Here is a 14,182-nt window from a genome sequence, read left to right on the forward strand (position 1 = left end):
TAGCCGTTTCTGTTTATGTAAACCATAGATGTCAGACATAATTGATTATTATTCACACTATAATATTTTCTCCTAATAATTAAATAATGTTTCTTGCTGGTTTATGTATATGCCTTCATAACGGCTAGAAAACACTACACTAGTTCAGATGGTATGCTATTATCTTCGATACCATGTTAGAAGTCTTTAACGATTTGACACTCAGTTGCTCTTTTCTATTCTTTATAGTGCCATACTTATACTGCTTATCATTATTTTATCCTCTGATGACATGATTATCTCATTTTAGATGAAGCTTCAGCAACCATTTAACAATAGCCAATAAACCCTGATGCAAATTACAGTTAATGGAAAGAAATAAAACAGACCTCTTGGAATCTGAATTTAATTTATAAGAAACCATTTAATCAGCAAGAAATATTTACCTGGCAATGTGTTTTTACATATTGAAAATCTCATCATCTGGTTTAATACTCAGCAGAGCTTTTGCTGTATAGATAAAATCTTGAAAGACTGTTTCTTCTGCCTTAGAAAGAATTATTGTACAAAAAATAACATTATGTGTGGTCAGTGTAATTTATTTTAATATAACTTACAGGTACTTTGGTTTCTTTTGCTAGTAAATTCTCAGCTATTTCAGAGAGGAGAGATGAATAAAATCTATTAGGTTTAAGAGACTAGATTTGTGTCTTTACTGTTTCATGACTATTGTCTATGGAAGAGCTGTGAATGCCACCTAATCTTAAGAAATCACCTTGGAAGTAGTTTGACCTTAACAGTAGCAATTTTTTAAATAGCATCTAGTAAAAATTTTTACATACTTGGTTTCATCTCATTATGTTTAGCTGTTGGGCTCTGAAATAACAAGATAATTAACACTGTGGATCAGTCTTCTGTCTACCTCTCTTGCATGTTTGATTTGGAATATATGGGAATATTTTACTGCATTTATTTATTTTAATTAGAAATAAATTGACGACCACTCTATTAAGAACATTCTTCAGCATTCTTTACAGAATTCTTTACATTTCATTTACCTATGATCTCTGTTCTTTAAAATGTCATTTAGGCCCCAGCTTAAAAATATTGCTTCATTCATAAATCAGCGTATACCAAATGGATGAGAATATGTAGCAAAAGTGTTAATTAAGATTTATTAAAATAGCATATAGAATCTTGGTGATCCGCCATAATTTAGAAATCAAAAAAAGTAGGACAGTAGCTGTTGAGGCAGATTACTTTTTATGGGCTCTGGCATGGGGAAGCTTATTGATCATTTCAACGTATTTATAAGTTTTGCAAACCTTTAAGTACCACATGACTACATACATTCTTCCCTGAGTTACTGTCTATCAAACTGTGTGCTTACCAACTCAAGGACAAAAAGATGGCAAATCCAGTTTACCTGAGGGGTTCATAATTAAATATCTTCTTTTCCTGAAGAATGATTGTGATTTGGTATCAATATTAGACTATTCTGATGGTCAACATGAGGCTTATTTTTCAACAACTCTGAGAAGAGGTTTAGCTGTCTAATACAATATTGGCTCTTCCTGAACCGTGGCCCTTCTCCTCATATTGACCTCATACTATATACCTTAGAAATGAGGAACAAGATTGCTGTAGTGGTATTCAAACCTTCATGTGCCAGTTACAGGGGGGAATAGTGTGACTGTGTGGATATAGTATCTAACTCTAGGCATGCTTAAAAAGTTTGGACTTTCTGAAATTTCTGTATGTTTAGTGCTAAGGATAGTGTAAATTTACTTGCTGATTGGGAACCGTTGATAGGTTCTTAAAATAATACATGAAGTAGTGATTTTTTTACATAATATATCAGGTTAAAGTGTTTACCTATGGGCAGCTATTTCTGTTAGACTAATAATATTAACAGTATTTAGAACACAGTTGATCAAAATAAGCTCTTATTTTCATTTTCAAATGCAATAAACCAAGCATTTTCAAACATACTGTCTGCAAGAATTAAATCCTTGAAGATAAAAATTAACAATACAGTGCACGTCGTTCCAAGATGACCTTAATGTTGAATTGCAGCATTGTTGTACACAGTAATTTCTTTTTAATAAGAGCTTCTTAAAAATTAGATATTCCAGATACACATTTTTGAACTTCATTGAAATTTCATTGTTAATGTCTTACTTTGCAAATACTCCAAAATATTCAAAATATATAATGTTTCAAAAATAAGTCAATATTATTATCGATGGCTTTTACATTGGTCTTCTATTTTATCTGCACATACAGAGCCACTATAAACTAAGCTACTTAAAAACTCAGTTTTGCAGTCATTATTCTGCATGTCAAATATAAAATGCAGGAGACTGTGTTTGAAGAGAATGAAGATAATCTTCAGAGAGCAACTAAACATAATTCAGATAGTTTGTTCAAAGTGAGCATTAGGCTTTAAAGGTCATTGTGAATGTTTGGGATATGCCTGTTTAAATAGCTCTCAAAAGTATGTACTTACCTGTCTATTCTTTGGCAAGGTGGTACTTTTAATTTCAAAACCTAGATGATTAGTTCCATGCAGACATATTCATATATGGAATGAAGGAAATAATTTTGTATCTCTTCTGCTGTTGACTCAAGCTAAATAATGAAATTTGAGTCATTAAGAATGTGCCAGAAATGCACTTGCAAATATGCTGTCTTGTGGTGTGATTGTACATCTCTGCCACCCTGCTCCATTGAATAAATTTTTAGAAAATGCACTTCTAGTATCTCATTTTGAAATGCTTTTCAGAAAAGGAGGTATTTTGAGCAAAGAGTTTTCCTTTGGTTTTCTGTTTTAGCTGTTGGAATAGAACTTTTCAGACAAAACTTCTTAATAATTCAATTTTGCATTCTTTATTCTGAATATAAATGTGTGTGTATATATATTTATATAAAACGTGCTGTGCAAATAACATCAACCAAAACACTTTTAACTTTAAAGCTCAGAGTAAAATTGTACAGAGTAGAATTGGCTCAAAAAATGCAACCTATATAAAAGGAATCATTACAGTTGAATAATTAAAAAACATTAATCATTGCAGAAAAATGAGGATATTATTTCAGCTGGGTTCTACTTCTTGATCTCTGTATTCAGTTGTAGGGACATGCATTTATCTTCCCCAATTTTATGACAGGCATAGGTAAGCGGTTTGAAAATATAAACAGCATTTCTAATTAGAAGCCATCTATACAACTTCTGCTTCCTAATTTCATCAGGTAAAAAATGCTCTATTTTAACAAATAGTTTTCAGAAATATCCCCGTTAAGAGCAGCTATATTTCTTGGTAAGCTAAAGTAAGTTAAGTTACAAAATGACTGAAACAAAATTTATGGCAGCAAATGACCAAGTTTTGGAGTTTTGTCAAGTGAGATTTCCAGATTCTCCTGTTTCTTCTTATGCTACAGGTGCAGTGAAAAAGTTCCGAAATGTCTTCAGGACTGAGTAGAATATCTTCATTACTGACATTGGCTAGATTTTATCAAAATGTAAAAAAAATGGTAAGCTGTTAAATTCTTTGGAATTCAAAACCGGGAATTAATGAGTGCAGAATTAGCAATGACTACCACATCTAAAATTGCCTAACACTTTCTGCCGCTATGTTTTTGTTTCAAGTCATTTTGAAATTCAGTTTGTGGACAACATTTTTTTGTGCTAATACTGTGATTTTAGTATGTCTGCCATTTTTGAGCACAAGGAATACGTGGAAGTCTCCCTTTATATAGAAAACAACATTTAACTCTCTACAATCAAAACAGCTTGGAGCTAACTGTTGAAATTGTAAAGACAGAAAGAATCATCACTGGACTGGGCCTTAAACACATGAAGAGTAGTGGGTTTGATATGAGCAAGTTGAGAATATTTTCTCCTTAGCATGAGTAAAATAATTTTTTTTCCCAGTGCCATTTCCCATCCAGTTTAACAAAGTTATTATCTTCAAAAGGTAATACTTGTGTTTATTCCAGGTGAAGAAAGGAGTCAGTTTTAGCAGTATACTTAGAACGAGGAATACATATATGACATGTCTCCTAGACAGAAACCTTTTTAATCCTTTGGCACAGGAGTTGCTGTGCTTGGGGAGGAGATAGGACATTAAATATGCAAGAGTGATTCTGTTGCCAAAAATTAGACATCTTACACTTTCTTATATGCCCTAAAATAGTCTCCCGTGCCTTCAGCTGCCATTCCACAAATAGTGTGGGCTTCGTTGGGTCGTGCCTAGCAGCTCCCTTCAGATGCCCTGTGTCATGGCCCTGAGGGCACTGCCAGCCCTGCCCATCCCTGCCCAGCCCTCCAGGGCTCTTCCCATGCTGCCCACAGCCCAGGACTCCATTTCAGCCCGCTGGGGCTGTCAGCCCCTGCCCCAGCGATGCCGCAGCAAGGCTGGTCTCCAGCTCCCCACAGCCCTGCCCTGCTCAGCCATGGACCCCACTGAGACAGGCCCGCCCATGGGCCCACATTCCAGCCTGGCCTCAGCCTGGCCTCATCCCCAGGGAGGTGCCCGATGCCAGGGGCTGGGGCTGTCTGGCTGCCCCTCTGCTGCCCTGCTCCTGGCTGGGGCAGTGGGACAGGCCTTGGCTGCCAGGCCCTGCCATGACCCACCTGGGGAGCCCCTGACACTCCCGGCACCCGATTTGACCATTTCCTGCTACCTTTAGTCACTGGTATGACAGTGTGGTAAGACTTAAAAAAAATTCAAACAAGCAAGGCCAACTAGAAGCAACGTGATGGTATTTTTGTATATCACTTGGATTTAGAATTTTCAACTAGTAATGGAAATGTGGAAATCCCACAGGTGCATTTTAGCCATGGGGCCATGCTGGAACTATCTGAGATGAATGTGCCTAGCTCTTTTCTTGAGTGAGCACTCCAAAACAGCTTTTAAAGAAAAAAAAAAAAAGGTAAAGAAACAAGCCCACCCTTCATAAGAATATACAGTAGAACAGTTGACCTAAAAAAGTTGGGTTTAATAGTGATCACACTGTTCCTGCTGCAACCTCTGTTTTTCAGCATTTTCATAAGTGATTTAGAAGAAGAGACTGAAGGATGATGTGAGTAAATTTTCTAGTGATACTATGGTATTCAAGATGGCAAAGACAAGAGTAAACTATGAAGGATTATGGAAGGAACTTATACACTGAGTAAACTTCCTGTGCCATTTCAAAGTTTTCTCAATACAAATTGAGAACATTGTAAATGACACATGCAAAAAACGATTAAATATAAATTATGTACTCTGATTATTGTTTTCTTTCAGGAACTAGGTCTTCTGGATATAATAGATATTTTATGAAAAGTTCATCTCTGTGCTCAATAGTGGTCCAGAAAATAAATAGACTGCTAGCAATTTTTAAGAAAGAAGCAAGGAGCAAAACAGAAAACACTATTATGCCATTGATAAATCCATGGTTCGCTTGCATTCTGACTGCTGTGGTCAGATAGGTCCCCAATCTAATAAAAAATGAAAAAGTAGAGCTAGAAAAGCTTCCGAAAAGGACCCAGATAATCAAAGACATGGAATGGCCTCTGTACAAGGAAGTGCTGGACAGCTCTACAGGCTGAAAACAAAACAACTGAGAGTAGATGGGACAGAGATGTATAAAATCACAAATGGCATGGAGATAGTGGATAGGTATGGGCTGCTCACTGCCTCTTCCAGTACAAGGATTAGGGAAAAGCAGATAAAACTAGTAGATGTAAGATGCAAGACAAACAATGGGAGTTGATTATTCATTAGTAGTGTAATTCAGTCATGGAACTTCCGCATTTTATGATTTTTTGAGTGCTAATACCTTACATAAGCTCAAGGGGTAGTTGGACAAGTTCATGGAATCCAGAAGGCTATTAAATGTAAATACACTATCTGCAGTTCAGGAAGTCACTGAACTGCAAACTGTGAAAGCCTGGAAAATCATTCCAGGAAGGTTTTGATGCCTTTTTACCCTGCTTTTATGCTTCTCCGTAGGTTTTTGAGCACTGCTGAAGAAAGACTGGGCTTAGTTGGGCCATTGGCCTGATGTGGATCAATCTCATGGTTTATCAACAGGGCTGCAATCTTGAGGTCTACTACATTAGCTAAAGGAGAAATTGAGAGCAGTAGTACGTTTATTCTCTTGTAAGGATACCTGTATTAGAAGACCAGGGTTTTATATTCCATAAGAATGTATTTTGCATGTGATTTTGTACAATAGAAAAGTGTTAAGGCTCAGGAACACCTGTGCTCCCCTCCAGGTCACAGAGGGAGGCACGTCTGCATACCTTAGACCCTTCTGCATAGCTCCTCTAAGCTTGACACTTTGTATTCTCTTAAATTTCTCTCTCCTCAACTCACGTCTTGCAACACATAATTTGCATTGCCAGTCTCTTTCCCACTGTTTTCAAATTCCACTGCGAAACTCCCCTACATATTGCTCCCTGATTCCCAAATTTGCCCTACAGTTCAGACCTTTGACTCCTTGTATCTTATCCATCTTGTTAACTTCAGGCTCCTCAGCTTCCCTCTGTCTTGCACACTGCTCAGCATGTTGTTGGTTCTCATTTTTTCCTTTGTTTTTTTTTCTTACGGGCTCCTAATCACAATCTTTTTTCCCCAGAATCTTACTGAAATCTGGAACCTCTCCTCTTCTTCCCACTATTTTAATTTTATTTTTTTATTCTGTACTGGTAGCCTTCTGTCCTTTGGCCAGTCTCCCAATTCACCCCTTCAATTTGCACTCCAACTCCTTGTCTGTTCTTAGTGCACTCTGAAATAACTGGCTACAGTTTCAAAAATTTTTATTTGTATGCCTTTCCTCCCATTTCTAGAATTTCTTCCCCATTCTTCTGGTTTCTGTTTTTATCAGATTCTGGGAAAGTTTCAGGTGTCTAAACATACCCTTTTAGATATTCTGCAGTATCTGACATATCTGCATAAGACTGGCAGATAAGATACAGGATCTACAGGAGACATGCTCATCTGAAAGGATAGCTGAACATCACGAGCATCTGAATAGCACCACCTCGTAGCATCTAAAATAGCATTAGATTCTTCTGTTCAGACATCTGTATCATTCCTTCTGTGTGCTAATTAATGCTTATCTTTCCACAGTCTGGCATTGCTTCCTGGATGCAGGCAAGGATTTAGAGACTATTTTTATGTTTTACTTCAATCTCCACAGACCAAGAACAATTGTTACGGGGAACTTCAATGCTGTCCTTCCAGTTTTAGGCTGACGTGGGCTCAGTCACTCTGTTAAGGATGTCCCATGCGCTTCAGCAGTTTTCTTTGTTAAGCTCTGAAAAGTGTCTGCTGAGCATGAAGGGCTTATATGCTGACTGATTTCACATGGATTTTCACAGGGATGGCAAGATACATGTTCTTCAAACAGGCTAATCTGCCTCCAATGCCAGATCCCTGTTGCAAAACAGAATTTTATAGTCGTGGTCAGAAAAGCTTTTCAGAGTTTTTTTTACACATGCATGCACCCACCTATGTATTTCCTTTACTTTCTTCTCATATAGCATTTAATTGTTTAGTTTCATAATAAGTCTATGCTAGATAGACTGAAAATTCATCCCTAATGTCTAAATTTAGTTTTCAGCAAATGATAACAAAATCTCTAATGTAAAATGTCAGCAATATTTGTAAGAGATAGTATTACTGACCTATCCTTTAAACAAACTTTTCAGTTTGGTCTAAAAATAGCAAATATAAAATAGCCTTTTTTAAAGGTTTATAAAGAATCTTTTAAAATTTTAATTTTTTATACTTTTCATGCAACAGTGTGTCTTCTAGTAAAAATTAGTCTGTATTTCTTATAGATGACTCTTTTATCTATATTCTAGCAGAAAATGTCTGTTTTAACAAAATACAGCCCTAGGGGGTTTTATGGTTTGGGTGGTTTTTTGTATTATTTGGTGTTGTTCGGTGGTTTGGGTTTTTTTGCTTCAATCAACTGCTATTTCTATTGCAGAGACTGTGATTTAGAAAAGATGGCAAGTTACAAATTGGGTTTTGTTAAAGTTTATGAATTGAATAATCTATTCCTAATAATAATCAATGGCTGAATCACTGTTTAAATGGTTTTATTTAGTCATTTAGATCAAATATTTACATGCCTACTGTTACAAATGCCTGAAACAAGTGAAACATCCCAGGACATTCCTGCATGAGATGCATAAACTTACCACTGTGACAAGATGACAGTAAATACCATTTATGACAGAACTGTCATATTTCTATACCTGTACTTCAAGGAATCCAATATCCTTCGTTTTGTGAACCAAGTAATCTAAGAGTAGCTATATAGGTAAAAGTAAGCCATCACTATCTACAGGAATGTATCCTGACAGATAATCAGTGAAGAATAAAACCCACTCAACTTCCAGAGCAGGAAATTTCTCAGAAGACTGTTCAATATCTGATCTCTTGGTCCTGATTCTCAAGGGACTTACAAAACTCCTTACAAAAATAAACCTTGGAATTAAAATTTGTAACTATACTGGATACCAAAACCCACAACTTCAGTATAGATAATGGTTTTGCAACACATTGTCATAGTCCTCATCGAATCCCAAATCCATTAATCTCTTTGTATTCCACAGTTTATGAACTGCTTCTCTCTTTCCCCTAAGAGATAACTACTTATCATCTCTCCATCTCCCTCTCTCTCTTTTGTTCTCCCCCTGTCCCTTTTCTAACAGGCATAGGTATATCAAGTATCTTTTCTTTCAGAGATGATGCTCTAAAGAACGTATTCCCCTAAACCTCTGCTAACCTATGATTTACAGTAGGTGCCTAGGTTTGAAATCTGAATATATTTTAGACCTGAAGAATAATTAGAGTTCCTGAAAGCTTGTCTGATTTTTCCAGCTATATTTGCTGGTTTAATAAAAGGTATTATCTCTATCGAGAAGCCTTGTCCTGCCTTTTTCCTTGTGCAGACTTTTTGTAAGATAATACAAAAAGCAGTGTTCAGAGGCAGATTGTAAAGTCAGATATATAGTTGAAAAGATACAGGTATAGATAGATACTCTGGAGCATTCAAATACCATTGTTGTTGGCAGTTGCAACTTTACAGATCACTTATGGCTGGTTGCATGATCAGGAAAGATGCATAAAGAGTAGGTCACAAGTGAGAGTGGCAGGAAGATTGCCAGGAGATTTATTTATCAGTAAACTCAGAATGCTCATTAATGTTTTAAAATAATGAACATGGATATGACACAGTTTCAGGGAGCTTTTTGTTGTGTTGTTTTGGTTTTTTTTAAATATATTCTTTTCTATTCACATGGTAGCTCAAGTGTTCTTATATGCTTGTGAACCTTAGAAAAACTGGCACAATTTTGGGGATTACAAATCTTCCCAGGCATGTTTTTCTTGCTTATCTGTGTTATGGATTTACATAATTCCAGTTTTAATAAAGAGGCAATTTGCTGTTAGCATTTTCCAAAAGGCTAATTTTGCTTACGATAGATGCATCAGTATACACGGACCAGATTTTAAGCATTAGGCCTGATTTCACACTGGATAAGAGATCCTGTATGTCAGGTCTTTGGCTAGGTTAGCAAAGGCTTACAGAGCTTCAATGTATTATTAAATAACTTGTGTAGAACCTCAGCCTTGGAACTGGCTTATTCTTAAAACACATAATTCTCTCCAGTTATTGATGAAAGGGGTGGAGGATATCAATAGATACTTGCCGAGTAAAAGACTTTACAAGAACAAAATATACCAGCTAATATCCCACTCCTTATTATGAGTATGCATTCAAACTTCTATACTGGGTAATGAGAAGGTAGCTTGCCTAGCTTTGTTTGAGGTAAGTAAAATATCAGATGTCTGGCTCAGTGTTCTGTCTGGGCTGTTATGTCTGCTTTCTCAGATTGTAAAAGTGGGGGGAAAAAAGCAACAACAGGAGTGCTAGGTTATAATATCTTTGGGTTTACTAATGGTCTTTTTACTGAAGGGAAAATGAAGTTAAAGATGATGACTGCTTGGGATTAGTGTGCCTCAGTGATAGAGATGTATTAAATTCTTTTATGTAGATACTTTCCCAAATAGTCAGGTGTAAAAGTGTCTTGTTCTATCCTATAGTAAAATCTTTCAGGAGACCAAGAATCTTCTTTAGCCTGTTAAGATATTTAAACTGTAGGAATGGAGTTACAGAAATAAATGCTATTGTCTTCAAAATAATTGGAAATAAAGACTTTGAGGGACAGTATTAGAACTGGAATTGTTGTCCATTGTAAGAATACACCTTTCTCACACTAAAGATTGAATTGTTAGATCCTAAGACGCTAAAAACACCTCACACTAGCAGTATTAAACAAAAAACAAAAAACAACAAAACAGGAAAAGGAAGAAGAAGGAGGGTTTGTTAACATAAAAATCAGGTCATAAATAATTTACATTAAAAATAGATTTGTGTATTGGGTTTGCATGGCAAGGTTTTGGTAGTGGGGGGGGGCTACAGGGGTGGCTTCTGTGAGAAGCTGCTAGAAGCTTCCCCTATGTCTGATAAAGTTAATGCCAGCGGGTTCCAAGATGGACCCGCTGCTAGCCAAGGCCGAGCCAATCAGCAGCAGTGGTAGCGCCTCTGGGATAACGTATTTAAGAAAGGGAAAAGAAGTTACAGGGGAGTAGCAGTTGCAGCCAGAGAGAGCGGAGTGAGAAGATGTGAGAGAAACAACTCTGCAGACACCAAGGTCAGTGAAGAAGGAGGGGGAGGAGGTGCTCCAGGCACCCAAGCAGAGATTCCCCTGCAGCCTGTGGGGAAGACCATGGTGAGGCAGGCTGTCCCCCTGCAGCCCATGGAGGTCCACGGTGGACCAGATATCCACCTGCAGCCCGTGGAGGACCCCACGCCGGAGCAGGTGGATGCCCGAAGGACGCTGTGACCCCGTGGGAAGCCCGCGCTGGAGCAGGCTCCTGGCAGGACCTGCAGACCCGTGAAGAGAGGAGCCCACGCTGGAGCAGGTTTGCTGGCAGAACTTGTGACCCCGTGGGGGACCCACGCTGGAGCAGTCTGTTCCTGAAGGACTGCACCCTGTGGATGGGACCCATGCTGGAGCAGTTCATGAAGAACTGTAGCCCATGGGAAGGACTCACGTTGGAGAAGTTCGTGGAGGACTGTCTCCCGTGGGAGGGACCCCACGCTGGAGCAGGGGAAGAGTGTGAGGAGTCCTCCCCCAGAGGAGGAAGGAGCGGCAGAAACAATGTGTGATGAACTGACCAAAACCCCCATTCCCCGTCCCCCTGCGCCGCTCGGGCAGGGGAGGAGCTAGAGAAAATCAGGAGTAAAGTTAAGCCTGGGAAGAAGGGAGGGGTGGGGGGAAGGTGTTTTTAAGATTTGGTTTTATTTCTCATTATCCTGCTCTGATTTGACTAGTAATAAATTAAACTAATTTTTCCCCAAGTCGAGTCTGTTTTGCCCGTGATGGTAATTAGTGAGTGATCTCCCTGTCCTTATCTTGACCCACGAGCCTTTCGTTTTATTTTTTCTCCCCTGTCCAGTTGAGGAGGGGGAGTGACAGAGCGGCTTTGGTGGGCACCTGGCATCTAGCCACAATTTGGTTTATAAGTCAAACAATTGCTAAGCTTAGCATGTATCTGTGGCTGTTTACCCTGTTTTGCTTCTAGAAAAAAATACTATTTTAGTAGTTAGCACATTAACTTCATGCAGACTTCTATTTGTACTGTTGAATTTACATGTTCTCACATGGTTTGGTATGATCTCAAGAAATTTAAATATAAAGTAGGACAGACATTACAGTACATGATGGGTATAACAATGAAAGAAAGAATTAAATTCCCTTATATCACTAGCAAAAGTCTTTGAACTGTGATAAAGGAATAGAAGTTTTGTGCCGCCTTATGAAGTCATGAAAAAGATTGAATAGGTATGATAGATTAGAGAAATAAGTCCTGTTCCTATTTCCAGGTAAAACAATTTACCCTATTGGATTTTCAGAACTGGAATTGTACAGTTATGTAAAATTAATCCTTGTGCTCCGAGGATGTTCTCCTTGAAAATCAACCAGGTCTCCCAGCCTCTTTCCCTCCAGGACAATTTCTCATGAGATTGTACCAAATAGGTTCCTTAATAGACCAATATCTGCTCTTCTGAAGTCCAGGATCATAATTCTGCTGTTCGTCTTGCTTATACCTTGCTCAGGACCTGAAACTCTAGTCTCATGGTCATGGCAGCCAAACCTGCCCTTGACTTCATTCACTGTTTCTTCCTTGTTTGTGAGTAGCAGGTCCAACAGAGCACCTTTCCTAGTCAGTAGATTGGTCACCTGTATCAAAAATTGTCTTCAAGACATTCTGGAAGTCTCCTGGATTGCTTGCACCAGCTGCAGTGTCTTTCCAGCAGATATCGGGGTACTCCCATGAGTACCAGGGCCTGTGACTGTGAGGTTTTCTCCAGCTGTCTAAAGAAGGCTTCATCCACCTCCTCTTCTTGATCAGGTGGTCTCTAGCAGACACCTGTTACATCACCTGTGCTAGTCTGTCTTCTGATCCATAACTCCTACCCACTAGTTCTCTACTGATTTGTCTCTGGCTTCAAGGCAAAGTTTTTTACATTTGAGCCACTCCTTGACATAAAGCACAACCTCCTCCTTGCCTTCCCACCTCTATCTATCCACTGCAGCACTCCAGTCTACAGAGCTATCCCATCATGTCTCCATAATCCCAGTGATGTTATAGCTCTGCAGCTTTGCTTGGACTTCTGATCCTTCTGCTTGTTCTCTATACTATATCCATTTGTATACAGGTATTTGGAATGGGCCCCAAGTCATACCCCATGTCTCTCCAAGTGTAAGAGCATCCCCTGCAATGCTGCTGCTGAGACACATCTATTTTGCCCCTTGTGCCCTTACTTCTTTTCAGATTATGGCAACGCTACGCTACATACATAGTTTAAAGTACTCCTCACTACATTAGCAAGTTTGTTTGCAAAGACACTCCTGTCCCACTGTCAGATATCCCATCCCTACACAGTAGTGCTTATTGATCACAGAGGGTCTTGTGATCATAGAAAACAAAGCCCTGCTTGCGACATCAGGCACGTGTTGAGCTACTGAATGAGTCCGCTTGTGCTGGAGCCTTTCCCCGTAACTGGAAGGACACCACCTGACCCCCCCCTACATTTCACCTCATCCCTTGAGCTCTGAAGCACTCTTGATGCACTTTGGGTTACCCTTGATTGCACTGTGGGTGTTCACATGAAAGAGCAGCAGGGGGTAGTACTCCAAGGGCCGGACAAGCCTCGACATTTCTTCTGCAGCATCTTGGATCGGAGCCACTGGTAAACAAGGAACCTCCTGAAAAATCACATCAAGTGGGCAGATAGTTGCCTTCATCCCCCACAGGAAGGAGTCTCATATAACTATCAAATGCCTTTTTACCTCTGTTCAGGCTCAGCTTGCTCTGATGAAGCTCCCAATGGGTCTTGTTCATCCTTAACCAATGCCGAGAGCACTATACGTATGCTCAAGTTGCAGATCTGCAGATGGAGCAGGAGCTTTTCTCCTGTTGCCAGAAGTCACAGCCTTCTGTCTGGACAGCCTTCCTCCTTCACCTGTTTGACCATGATCACCAACTGCTGCTGCTCTTTCCTTTCCTTGCATGGCTCAGGCTCTTGCCTCTGCAGCTTTTCTGCAAAGAACCTGCCAATATCCTCTTCAACCTCCCTGATGTTGTGCAGTCTCTCATCTCTCCCTGCCGCTCCTTCATCTGGCAGCTCAGTGCCTTGATGAGAGCACACCTCCCATAGAAGAGACCCCAGGCCATCTTTGCAGCACCAAATCCAGGCAGTGGCCAGAGCCTCTGCTGTCGAGGCCATTAGCATCACTCAGCACTGGAGCATGTGCCTTGTGGCATGCTGAGATCATCACCGCACCATCTCCACGTGGTCCTGCTCAGTCCGGAGCAGCAATGGCAGGCCCCTGTGTGCCTCTCTTCACTAACTGTTATGACAGTGGCTATGTCTACCCACTGTCCCTCAGCTTAAGCATCCCAGTCTGGCAGTCAGTGCTTCCCAGCAGCAGCCTGCACATTAGGCAAAGCCCTAGCAGAACTGGCAGCAGAACCTCCAGTTGCTATACAAGCTGAGAGCAGCAACCACAAACAGCAGCACCAGCAGCCTTCAAAGCACCCTGCCTAGTCCTGCCAGCCGACCAGCA

The sequence above is a fragment of the Gymnogyps californianus genome, chromosome 2 (assembly GCF_018139145.2).
Source record: "Gymnogyps californianus isolate 813 chromosome 2, ASM1813914v2, whole genome shotgun sequence".
Lineage (NCBI taxonomy): Eukaryota > Metazoa > Chordata > Aves > Accipitriformes > Cathartidae > Gymnogyps > Gymnogyps californianus.